Raw genomic sequence first — 12,848 nt, forward strand, 5'->3', positions numbered from 1 at the left:
TGAGCTTGAACTTTGCAAAGACAGAAAATTGGGCCTCATGAAACAGACACAAAATATATACATTTTATCATAAATGGGGCACCATACCAACCCGGGCAGTCCACATTCTCTATAGACCTGGCAATGGTGATAAAACATCTGCAGTCTTCCAACTTTACTCTCACTTTGAGTGCACAACAACATTTGTCAGAAAGTGGCCATCACAAAAGGCTTGATCTCAAGTTCATGGAAAGTGTGTTTTCAAAACCCCAAACAAGTGTGTGAGTCAACAAAGATTACCTAGTGGAAGAAGCTTCATCAGGAGAAATGCGGCAAAATTCTAGCACACTACTGAGAGAAGATTGTGTCAGTATTCCTAATATGTTTTGTCCCAGTAATAAAGCTTAAAAGGTATTTTGTAACAAGCACACTTAATATCAAATAGAGAAATTAAATGCTACCATTATTCTTGTTTTCAGCAAATATAAACCATTTTGTTAATCATTACTCACTTAATGCGGGAAGTTTAGCATGATATTTTTTTTGTTATGTAGCTATACCTTGTATGTAAATTTCTGATTTCAACTTTAGATTCTAAATAAATGTTTTCGTTGCAGAAGAAATGATGCTCCTCTTTAGTAGTAATGTTCTTAAAAAAGAACCATTGCATACCTGTAGAAAAAAAAAACCATTTAGAGCCATCCCAAATAAACAAAACTGCAGTTTCCGTGGTGTGTATACAGCTGGTTTTTCCCCAAAGTGAGGAGAGAGACTAAATAAATGTTTGTTGAGCTGCATTTACACAGCCATTAGTTTCTGTCATCTTTTTAACGACACCTTAGGACTGTGTGTTATCTCTCTCTCTCTCTCTTTCTGCCCTCTCTCTCTCTTTCTCTCTCTCTGTTCAGGATTAGTCACAGACAAAGTATGGAAATTTTACCTTTTTTATTCCTTTCATGAGTCATTGGAAAAGAACATTCTTGGCTGTTGATACAGATGTTCAAAACGTGGAAGACCATTTAAAAGTTCAAACGCTGACTTTTTTCCTTTGTTTATTATGAAATAAAGGAGAAAATCAGATGCGGTCAAAGCTGTTCTGGAGCACAGCTCTCATACTAAGACTTCCTCAAACATACTCATGCACCCTTTCCCCTCCCTCTCCTCCTCCTCCTCTCTGTAACCACTACACACAGTCTGAGCCTCACCAGTATGACTAGAGGAGTAGGTCTGCATATTGCAGTACTGGCAGTGTGTGTGTGCTTGTGTTTTTGTGAGGGTGCATGTTTCTGGGTGGACTTCAGCTACAACAGTGCCCCCCTCCATGTGTGTGTCAGCAGGGCTGACCAAGCGACAGTCATCTTGAGCACAAGAGAGACCTTTCTTAGAATGCAGATGGTATAAGCAGTGAGGGGAAAAGTTTCTGACTGTTCGTCTGAGCCTCAGCTAATTCAGTCAGTCAGAGTGGATCCAGGAGGGGAGAAACAGCGGCATCGGGAGCAGCTGAGAAGGACTCCTACTTGAGCTCGTCTCAGACTTGGATTTCTGGTGTTGATTGATTACCTGTCAGTGTAACGGAGCCTTAAGCTGTGCATCACCAGTCAATAGAGCTGAAGGATTCAACAAGGCTGTCTGTATAGAAGGTGGGTCTGCCTCTGTTCAGTCTGATTTTGGGTTGAATTTTATTCTTCGGAAACAATGTTATCAACAGATATCAAGCTACATTTATATATGACTGATCATGTAGAAATTAGGCTCCGGGACAACATAAAAAAAAACCTTCATATAAAAATTCATTTTTTTGTAGCATGACTGTGTATAAGCAACAGTCATGGAGTGTCTTGTTCATCAACTTATAAACAGTATATTTGTTTCCCTTGTTAGCATATGACTAATACCAAAAACAACTGGAAACAGCTGCATTATTTATTTGAAAGCTCAATTATGAAGACATTTTTACTGTTTAAATCAATGACAAATTAAAAATAAAGTTGGTTATATATCCAACACCTGTGGCTTTGTTAGATCAGAGCTTTTTAGTTTTACACTGTTTTCTAACACACTTCTCTATAGTTCTGGTGTTTTACCCAAAGATTTAAGATCCCTATTAGAGCCTTGCTAAATGGTGACCCAATGGCTTTGGGCTAGTTAAATATCCTAAAACTCTATTATTTCTGATTTAATGGGTTGGTTGTGTGCCAAGTGCCAGGGTCTCACTGATTATAACTGCTGACAGACTGGATTAGAGTATTCTAAAATGTGGAAAATGAAGAATGCCGGGAGAGATTAGATGCTATGGACAGGTTGAACTGATAAAAGGGATAGGAGGAGGGAGAATACATCTATTCAGCCTCTGTCCCCTGGCTGCCTGGTGGGTTAATGGAAAAAGAAGATGTGAAAGCAAAAAGGGCATGAGCTGAGGTAAAAGGAGGGATGATGACCCTCCTGCACCAAGAATGTCTGCATCGCACAGGCTGTGCTGCTGGAAAGCCACAGGGATCAGGTTCCCTGTGTCAGCTGCTGTGCTCTACTGCTCCCCATCCAACTTTATGATATCTGCTTATTAAGAGGGTGTGTATTTAGGAGGGAAAGGCAGAGGACAGATTTTTTCTAACCTGTATGTTGGAATAAATAAGTAAAGATCATCTCAATTATTCAACAGGAATAGGTCCCACAATAGGACAAATTGAACTCACAGGTGCCAAAGTTTCAGAGGTCAGGTAATATCTGTTACACTTTTCACATGTGTTTTCTGTATAGAGCATTTGCCTTGAACTATTTAACATTTTGTTACATCAAACAGTAAAACTTCCTTGATTTTCATTCAGAGTTTATTGGGCTGAAATTATGCGACTTTAAAAGAAATAATGGTCTTCAAATTATATAGCAAAAAAGCATCTGGAAAGTGCTCTGCAGATATTTATTGTGACCTTTTAATCTGATGCAATTAAATCAAATGTATATCAAAAAATTAATAATAGGGATACTGACAGTTAAACAGAGTCAAATCTGAGTCCGACTTTATCTTATAAATAGATTTATGTGGGTGAGGAGCTTCATTAAGGTGAGATGCAGACATGTCAGAGAAAAAAGTTTGCTCTAGGGTTTGGTTATAAAATAACATCCCCAACAGTACAAGAATGGTACCCTACAATGACCGACTGGGCAAGGAGAGCAATAAGGATAAACTCTACTAGAGTGGGCTTTATGGAAGAGTGACTTGAAGAAATCTGGTGAAAAGAAAATGACACAGGAGAGGGGATACTCTGCTCTGTCATTTAACTTTCTGTCCCACATGCAAAATGTTTTATGTGTATAAAGAATTACACAGCATCTCTTTAAACACATTTGCCATAGTGAAACGCAACACTTGGAACATCACACTGCAAGGTAGATTTTCTTTATTATGGAAAAACTGATGTAATTTTTGAGGATTTTCTTTGAAACTTTTCTTTCCTCTTCTTAAAGATGCACTAGTACGGGTTGATCTATCATACAAAATCCTAATAAAATACATAAAAATAGGGTTGGTGACAAAGTTTGTCAAGGATAGTTCTTGGTGCATGGTGGCCCTTGTAACTATCTTTGTTTCTGACTTCTAGACTCTCTTCAGTATTTTCCTCAAAATTCTGATTCCCTTCTTCTCTCTTCAGTACTGACTAGACTGGACTAATATATATATAGATATAAAATGTATAAGTGTCATTAAATCTTGTTCTGCTCTCTGTTTGAAATGTATTCCCCTCTCCGCATAGCAAAGCGTTGGAACTGAAATCTCATGCGCTGTACCCTGTGAACCTCTGTGGGTAGATCTCCAGGGGTGGCAGTGGACAGACACGTAAAGGCTAAATCTGAGAGAGACAAAAAATACCCTGAGTAATTAAGTAGCACCATAAACAGCAGGGTGTGGAGTCACACAGCTGATGGAAACACATTAATAATGTAGCTAAAGCAAAAAGAATCTAAATGCAGTAACAACACAAAGCCAAAAAAAACTTAAGGAAAGCATAGTTTACAGCAAAAAGGGAGTTTTTCAGTGCATAGCAGACAAACAGGATGAATAGAGGGGGACAGTAGTGAACATTATTTAAACGAGTAAATAAAGACCTCTTAAAACCGCACAGTAAACTGGTTTCTTTGAGATTATTTCAAAAAAAAAAAAAAAAAAAAAAGAAGCTGTAGGTTAAAACCTTATGGACATTATGCACAGGAGCTCAAATAAACATTACTCTGATTTTCACATATTTTACAGATTACCAAATGCCTGTTAAGGCAGAGATGCAGAGCTACATCTTTAACCTTGATACTTCCCCCCCATGTGCTGTTATTGATTTCCTTGGCTTGCAAAGTAAAAATAAGAGTTAAAAACACAGGAACTGTCCAATTCAACTGCATATCTGTGTTTCTGCAATATTTGCTTTGCTTCACCCACATCTGTGTTCAACCTGTGTATGCAGTTTTGCATGAATGGTTCACATTTTGACATATTATAAACACAGATTTCAATATATTTTAATGTAATTTTTTTTTATGAAAGACTAAAATAAAATGAAACAAAAATGGTAAAGGAATATGAAAACTTTTTTTTGTAAATGTTTAACATTATGAACGTATTTGTATTCATCCTCCCTTGGTGAATATTTTGTGAAACCATTTTATCAGAAATTATAGCAGCAAGCCTGCAGGGACACATCTACTGGTTCTAGACTTTTTCTCCATTCTTTTTTTCAGAATATCTCCAGGTCAGGAAGTGTCTGTTAATCTTTACAGCTTGCTATAGATTTCCAACTAAACTTATGTCTGGAGTCATCTACTTGAAAATGCATTGATCAAAAACATCCATCAAACCACTTAAAAGAGTCAACCACCATAGCAGTGGTGCTTGGATTATAATGTTTTTCAGTGAAGGTTTTATACCAAGGGTTACTGTGCAGGTGCAGGTGTCTTAAAAACCAAACAATTTATGTTTGTTGCAGTCTGGCAAATCAGCACTGCTAGACAATGCATGGTCAACCTTAATGTGAGTTTCACATCTTAGACTTTTTCCCAGAGCATAGTTCTTCTGGAAATTTTAAAGGATTCACAATTCAAAAGACGGACACATCAGCAGTAGCTGTAATATTGTCAGAGATACATAGAATGAGTCAGCTGGTCAAAGTCAAAGCTACAAGGATAGTGCTCAGTCACCAGACATGCACTGACACATGGCAGGAAAGAAAATACCATAGGCTGCTCCGGGTGGAGATAGTGTATCACTTTAGAGCTAACACATGGCATAGACATAATAGACAGTGACTCATCATTGAACTCACTGGGAGCACTATTCACTGTTGAGATGAAGCCTTTATGCCTGTGATATTAAACCTCATTGCCTTTCATCTCCCCTACTTCTATCCCTCCATCTGCTTTATTGACTTACAGAGAGCTGTGTGGGTAGTGACTGCTCATGAACTACATCCTCACCCCTGTAATGCAGCATCCTCTTATCCAGACCTCAGTGCTACCTCGCCCAGAAATAAATAATGATAAGCTTAATTTTTGTAAGCAATGGACCACTGTTTGTTTTCATATGTAAAAATCATTTCCATCTGAGGACGCCCTGAAAGCCCTTCCTCTTTCACATCCTCTGTGATGATTAGCGCAGCAACAGCGCAGCAAGAAACCTGCTCTCCTTTCACCTTTGTGTCTTTAATGGCAAGAGACTACCAGCGACGGGCTGAGCTTGAAGTACTGCAGCTTTGGCAGGCAAGGTTTATATTTGTCTTTGACACATGTGGGTCACAGGGGCTGTATTTTTGCTGGCTCTTAAAGAGGAAGCCACTTGGGGATATTTAGAGGACTGAGCGCACTGACTGACAATGTAAAGATTATGTTTCTCCACTTGTGTTTTTCATATCATCTCATAATCTTGCCATTTTATCCATTGCCTGTAAAAGAAGGTGATATTTTAATATAATATACAAGGAAGAATGATTAATCTGGTTTTGTTAACTATTGAACACACTTAATTGTTTAGTTGTTGGGTTTGTACTTTGATTGGTATGATTCAAAATACTAAGGCAGTGTGCTAAAGATTACTAATTGATGTTCTGACGGTAATCTTTAGATCTGCTAAATTCTGATAGATTATTAATCAGGACCTGAGTTTGGTTCTCAAAGCTTCAGTGCAGCTGAGCCGGTATAACACCACCACATGTTGCTAGTTTTAAGGTGCCAGAAATGTTAATCTCATTTAGCACAGATAATTTACAACAAATAAGAAGTGTTATGTCCCACGCTACAGTGTAAAACTGATAGTTTAACTGTCATCAGAATATGACTAACAACTGCAGCGTTTACATCCTGTAAAAATCTACTGCTCTCTGCTAGTTGCTAATTCATCCAGTTCTTGCAATACTTCTTCCTCTTCATGGCTGCAAAATGATTGGTGGTCTGTTCCCTTCTTCTCTGCAATCACGCTCCTTAAAAACAGGAAGTGAACAATGTTCCTCAGTCAGCTTTTAGAAGTGTATGGCAGAAGCATAAGTAATCACATTTAGTGTGAGGGTGCTATCAATAAAGAGGCACAATCGCATAAAGCATACAACATATGATAAATTAAGTTTGAAAGTGGGATTACTGCCTTTTTTTGGTTATGTTTTGTCTGCAAATCAAAATGAAAGATTCAGAAAGTCAAAGTCTGCAAATACTGTACATCAGATACCCAAACAGGGCAAGAAACATTTTGTCATTGGATAATAATTGTTCGTACCTTATGTAATAAACACAGCTGAACCGAAAGCATGAAGACTTAAACTTTTCTTTGATGCATGACTCCTTTTTCTTGGTCTTTTGGAGCTCTAAGTTAACTAACAATGCTGGTTTTGAAACCACCTGCTCTTGGGCAGTGAGGAAAAGAAATATAAAGATGTCAACTCTGCATCATACTGTTGTTGTTTTTTTTTTTTGTTTTTGAAGCATGATTTTCCCTTTTAATGCCTGCTTTTGTCTACTTTAGCTTGTTGTAGTGAGGGACCATGTTAAAAGTTTTTTTTAGAGGATGCATCTTGCTCCGTCTTTTCTCTTTTCCAAAAAAACTCCAATGCACTGATTCCCAAAACTGGGCCTGGGACCGCATTTTTAAGTTGTAGATCAATAAATATCGGGTCTTAAGATGCTTAGCAGAAATGTAACAGAACAATAAAAATAATAGCAGTAAAACATATTTATATTTTAGTGTTTAAAGATATAAAAAAACATCACTTATAACTAGACAAATACATCGTTTTTGCTGCTATTTGTGTTTTCGACACATTTTGTAGAAATGTTTGCACACTTAGTTTGGGTCATGAGTTCTGGTATTAATTTGTGTTAAAAAATTTTTTACAGTTCCAAAAGTTTTATTTTGTCTTACTTTTTTGTGAGTCTTGAGAAAGCAAAGGACGCATCTGCAACAGTGGTATATTTTACGATTAATTTCAGCTTTTGATGACAGAAGCATTTTATCTTTCACTGAATCAGTTCACCTTTTTCCCTAATTACTTGCACCTGTGTTCTCGTCCACATAAGTTGTCATTCCTCTCTCCTCTCTTTGTCCTGCTTGATCTTCTGCATTGTTGTCCAGCATTACAGCCAGCTCTTCAGCTAGGTCTTCATTGTTTGCCTGCCTGCTCCATGCTATCTACCCCCCATAAGTTCCTTTGTTTATGAATCACAAACATCCTTATCATGCTGTTCTGTTGGTTGCCCACACATTGGTTCACAAAACCAAACCACGACACTCTTTTGAAGTTGCCAAACAATTCTATTCATAACTTTGACTCTTGGTGGCAGATGTTTAGATTGCAACAATGAACATTGACATAACATGACTCCAGGGTGAACGCTTTAAGGGTTTTGCTAAATCACCATGGGCCTTCATGAGTGCACAGCTGTCATACTGCAAGGGAAAATTTAAAAAAATTGCAGCAAACGTGCTTACATGTGTTATCGCAAATTTAAACGTTTTTTACCTTAATGCATTCTGATTTGCATTGAAATGACTGCAGCTGCAGATGGATTTTTTTGAGCCCGCCCCTAAATACATATGCAAATAATGATAATAATCCCCACCATAGGCGTGCAGGTGGCGCATCGGTTAGCGCGCACAACCCATGTACGGAGGCCTTAGTCCTCAATGTGGCTGACCCGGATTCAAATCCGACCTGTGGTCCTTACCGCATGTCTCTCCCCCTCTTCATACCCCCTTTCCTGTCAGCCTACTTTCGAAAAAAAAAAACGAGTTACTAGTGCCGCAAAAACTAAAAAAAATATTCAAAAAAAGCCCCACCATGAGTGCAAAATACCATGGTAACAGTGTTGACAGGCCCTAACAGAGAAACTTTTTCAAAGACTTTGCCAACCTCCTGGTGTCCATCTGTAAAGCTGGTCAGTCTAAACCAGAAAATAAGCCATACATCATGATGTTCCAACAGGTCAGTAGGATCTTTAAATACATATTTCTCTCCATTCTTTTATTGCTGATGTCCTCCAGCAGTGCCAAAGCTGCAATCCTTTGACAGGTACGCAGGCCTTTATGGGGCTGTTTATAGGCACATGATTATCTATACTTTGTCTACCTTATGATTCATCAAACCTGACTTGTTCGGAAGTAATTTGCTGCTCCGTTTTTCTGTTGTTGTTTTTTTTTCTGGTTGGTATTAAAGTGCCTCTGTGAGAATACATTTATGCTTCCTGGTTCATACTGTAGACTGATGCATATTAACATAACCAAATAAGTGAATATTTCCAGGGTATATGAAAGCAAAGCTGTTTCTGTTATTTCTTTAGGCGTTTTACTTCATTGTATGAGACTATATGTGATTTCATTTAATACTTAAGGTTTACTCAAACTTGTGTGGAAAAAACAGTTTTGATGATGAGTTAAATGACACTGAAAGGAGGTATACTTCAGTCTGAGCTTAGGTGCTTTATAATCTGTTATATTTTCATTAAAAAGTGTTGCTGCAGCACATTTTATGAAAGGTTGAAACTTTGCATAAATTCACACTTTCATTAAATATTCCCTCTATTACATGTCAAGTTGTTCTTTAAATATTGTGCCCCACGTGTCATGTGCTAACACACTTTTTGTACTTCAGCCCCTGGACTTTAGAGATTGTCTAATGTATTAAACTCCAATCTCTAAGTAGTATACTGTAGCTGACATATTCTTGGAGGTGATTTTACATCTTTAGTGTGCATTAGCAGTGACGTATTACAGTCTGACAGAGCATTAGGCTCTTATACGCCTCCTGTTGTAGGTAATAATTAGCTTAACTAGCAGTTAACTAGCAGTTAACTTGCAGCATAAATAAAGGATGGTCAGACATAGTCACAACAGAACATTAAGTGTGTCTCTATGTCATAGCAAAGCCTGATCCTGCCCAAGTAAAAGCATTTTCTGGTAAATGTTTAAATGTGTGTAATTATATTTTTGAAGGAATTGTGAACCTCCTACAAAACTGTAAACAAAGTAGTATAAAAAAACGCTGGCCCCAAGTTTCAAAAACAAAGAGAGCATAGACCTGTTATGATGCTGCTGTATATATCCAGCATGTGAATTTGAAGCCAGCTCTGTTGGCTCTTGTCAATGTTTTATTTCTAGGAGAATACCAGAGCAAGAATATAAGATTTCAGTCAAAATCGATCATCAGTCATTAAGTTATACTGTTTTAGTCAACATTGCTGCAAAACCCGCAGTGTAGTTTTCTCTCAGCTGTGCATTGTGTTGCTGTTGTGGGTCGCCACTTCCTGTGGTCTCAAAAAAATTCCCAGCTTTGGCCAAAAGATTGGAAAACGATCTTTAGTCTAAAAAAAAAAAATGCTCGAACAAGTTTAATTTCCCAAAGGATGGGCTACACTGTGAAGAGAGGCCTCAATCTACTTTCCCTCAGAGTCACACAATTCAAATAAAGATGTGTCAAACAGCAGGCTTTTGTGTGCTCCAGGCCAAAGGACTTTCCCACATAGGGAACAAATAGACTGTGTAATTACTGAAAACTGCCAGTGTCTAGATGCTGCCTTTGTGCTTGGTCCTGTTGAATGACTAATAAAAGTTCTCCTCATTTCCATATTCCATAATGCAGCTAACATCTGGTGGTATGACAGTGGTAATGTAATACTGGCTGCTATTGCTTTCATAAGTAGGAGATGAATATATATGATCTTTTTTCCATTACTTCAAAGTGCAGCTGTCATAATTACATAACTTTTATCAGGCTGTTTATGATTTATGATTTCATTGAGTGACAGTTATTTTTAAATCAGCACCCAGGCATCTCTGACAGACTGAGAGAGCAGGAACTGCTGATGGACTGAATTAAATGGGGATTTGGTCCAAATCCAACTGCACACAAGTATAAACAAAAGATGACTTGAAAGGTATGACGCTTTCAAAGAATCATTTCTCCGTTCTTTTCACTTGTATTTGAAGATTTAGACTGTATCCAATTTTAATATGACTACAGCAGAGCCACTAACTATGGTGCACCCTTGTAAGAAATTACATGCCGCAAAACCCCAGAGGTCTGATTTGCAGCTATCTTTGTGCTGTTCTCCCGGGTGCTCAGTGTTTATGGACGCGCCAGTCTCTGCTGTATACTGAGCTGTTGTTGTTTACAGAGAGGGTCAGAGTGGCTCTTCCCACAGACTTCTCGGAATTGTGAAAGTTCAGAGGCGTGCTGTGAGAACATCCTGGAGCATGCTTCTACTCAAGATGTCACAGGACGCTTCTTAATAAAGTAGCTATGGAGGAAAGAACTAGTCAAAGATGGGATCTATTGGTGTGTTTGCAAGTGTTCACTCATAATAAATACCAAGCTGGGTTAAGAAGTATGGAGGATGTCTCCAAAGACAAACAAGAAATGACTTCACCCAAAATGTATTGCTTTACTTTCTTTCACCTCTGCTTACAGTACATATATTGGATAAATATGATCTACCTTCCTTATTTCAGTTACTGTATAATTTCTGAGTAGAATTACAAGACCACGTACCTGTTGATTGAAATCCTAGTGGGATCCCAACATAAAACTTGGCAACCATGGCTTTAGCTTTTGGAATAACTTTTCTCCTTTTGAATGAAGGACAGAGATTTTTTTTACCTATTTTACTCCTTCTGAAGTTGTATGACATTTGTTGATGATATAGGCTGTACTGGAGGTGCATGCATGGTCGGGGTGATGGTAGGATTTAACTTATTAGTCTGCTTGATATTTGCATTTATTTGTATTTCATTTGCATTTATGTTTGCAGATGTTGGGGAATTGTTGAGACTTGCAAATTATCTTACTGTAAAGCCCTGAAAAGACCAGACAATTTTATAAGAACATGAGTTAAAGAGTTACAATGCTACAATCTATCCCTTTCATTCTGATACAGTCCTATTCATAAACCTTTTCCACGTTTTTTTTATGTGCTCACTTTAACATTTTACAGGCAGTGTCACCAAGTTCAAATGTATTTGCTTTGGAAAATATTTTGAGTAAACAGTCATAATAAAAACATGACAAAGCCTTTTGACTATTCTGTTCATAACTGACATGAGTACTTCTGAGGAATGAACTATTCGCTTTGAGCAATTGACATGCTTTTGCAGGTCATTAACTAGAACAAATTATTTTGAAAACTGCCTTTACCGTTGTGCAAATTTAAAAAGTGATATGAGGAATACACAAAAGGCACTGAGAGAAACTGTATTTATAACAACAGGAGAAGAGCCATTTTATACAGATTTCCTTTTGCAGGTATCCTATTTCTGCTTTACCAACATTTAAGTTAGACACAGGTGTTACATAGGGACCCACAATACAATGTGCTGAGTGGACACAACAGTTAGGCAGTTTTATTTTTGGCAGTTGCTTCATAAAAATGCTCAAAGCTACACCTGGCATCTTTAGAATGCTCAGTAGAGAGGGCTTTATAAGAAAGAATAGCTTATATAAAAGCTAATGTGAGTTATTGACCAGCTAACTTTTTGAGCCAACATTTCACATATACTAAAAATGTGAAGGTTATTGTCCAAGACTTAAAGTAATTTTTTTGTAGAAATTCTGGGAACCACTGCTAAACCTGCAGATTGAGAGTGAAGGGCTCTGTTTGGAACATAAGAAACAATCATATCTCTGATGGCGCTTGGCCATTTAATGCTTAATATGGGAGAAGGAGGATTTTAAATTCTTCTGGTGAAGATCCTCAGTCATCCAGGTCATAGTTATTCTAAAAAAAAAAAGTAAAAAAACAAACCACTGGATTTTTTTTTCCATGTTTGAAGACATTTCGCTCCCCATGCAGGAAGCTTTTTCAATTCAAAATGTCTGGATAAGCCTTGAGTTCCAAGCTTTATAGAATAGCCCAGCAAAGCCTTGTTATGGCTTAGAAAACATCCAAATTGAACCAAAAGAACAGGTCTACCCCTCAGTAAGGGGGGGGGTCATTGAGATCGTTGTTGGCCTGCAATACCCGATAATGGCCTATACCTCTGAAAAGGGAGTCATTAGGGTCATTGTTGGCCTGGCTGACCAAAACATCTCCCCTGGTCACCCAGGCCAACAATGACCCTAATGACCCCGTTTTCCACACAATTTTACAATGTCTATTTTAGCCATCCTTGAGTTCCTCATGCTTTGTAAGGCTTTTTTCTGCTGTTATTAGAAACTAATATCTCATTTGTCACATTAAACCCATCTGATTCATTTGTTAACAGCAACAGTATTAAAATATTGAACTCACAAATAATTGTTTTATCTTGTTGATCATGAAAACCAAAAATAAACTTTATTTTCTCATTCGTTCCTTTGTTGGTGTATTTCATCCTCCCAAGATGTCTGCACCAAATTTTTGAGAATGTATTA

General features: G+C 37.7%; 1 protein-coding gene across 1 annotated transcript in view; it reads left to right on the top strand.

Annotated features, from left to right (window-relative positions):
* Positions 1-1,203: 1,203 nt before the first annotated feature.
* The window catches only part of arhgap24 (Rho GTPase activating protein 24), an 80,123-nt gene continuing 68,478 nt past the window's right edge, over positions 1,204-12,848 (top strand). The window contains exon 1 of the mRNA XM_015376427.1: positions 1,204-1,619. The gene's annotated coding sequence lies outside the window, so the exon portion shown is untranslated. The remainder of the gene's footprint in view (positions 1,620-12,848) is intronic.

The sequence above is a fragment of the Cyprinodon variegatus genome, unplaced genomic scaffold (assembly GCF_000732505.1).
Source record: "Cyprinodon variegatus isolate N-32 unplaced genomic scaffold, C_variegatus-1.0 Scaffold134, whole genome shotgun sequence".
Lineage (NCBI taxonomy): Eukaryota > Metazoa > Chordata > Actinopteri > Cyprinodontiformes > Cyprinodontidae > Cyprinodon > Cyprinodon variegatus.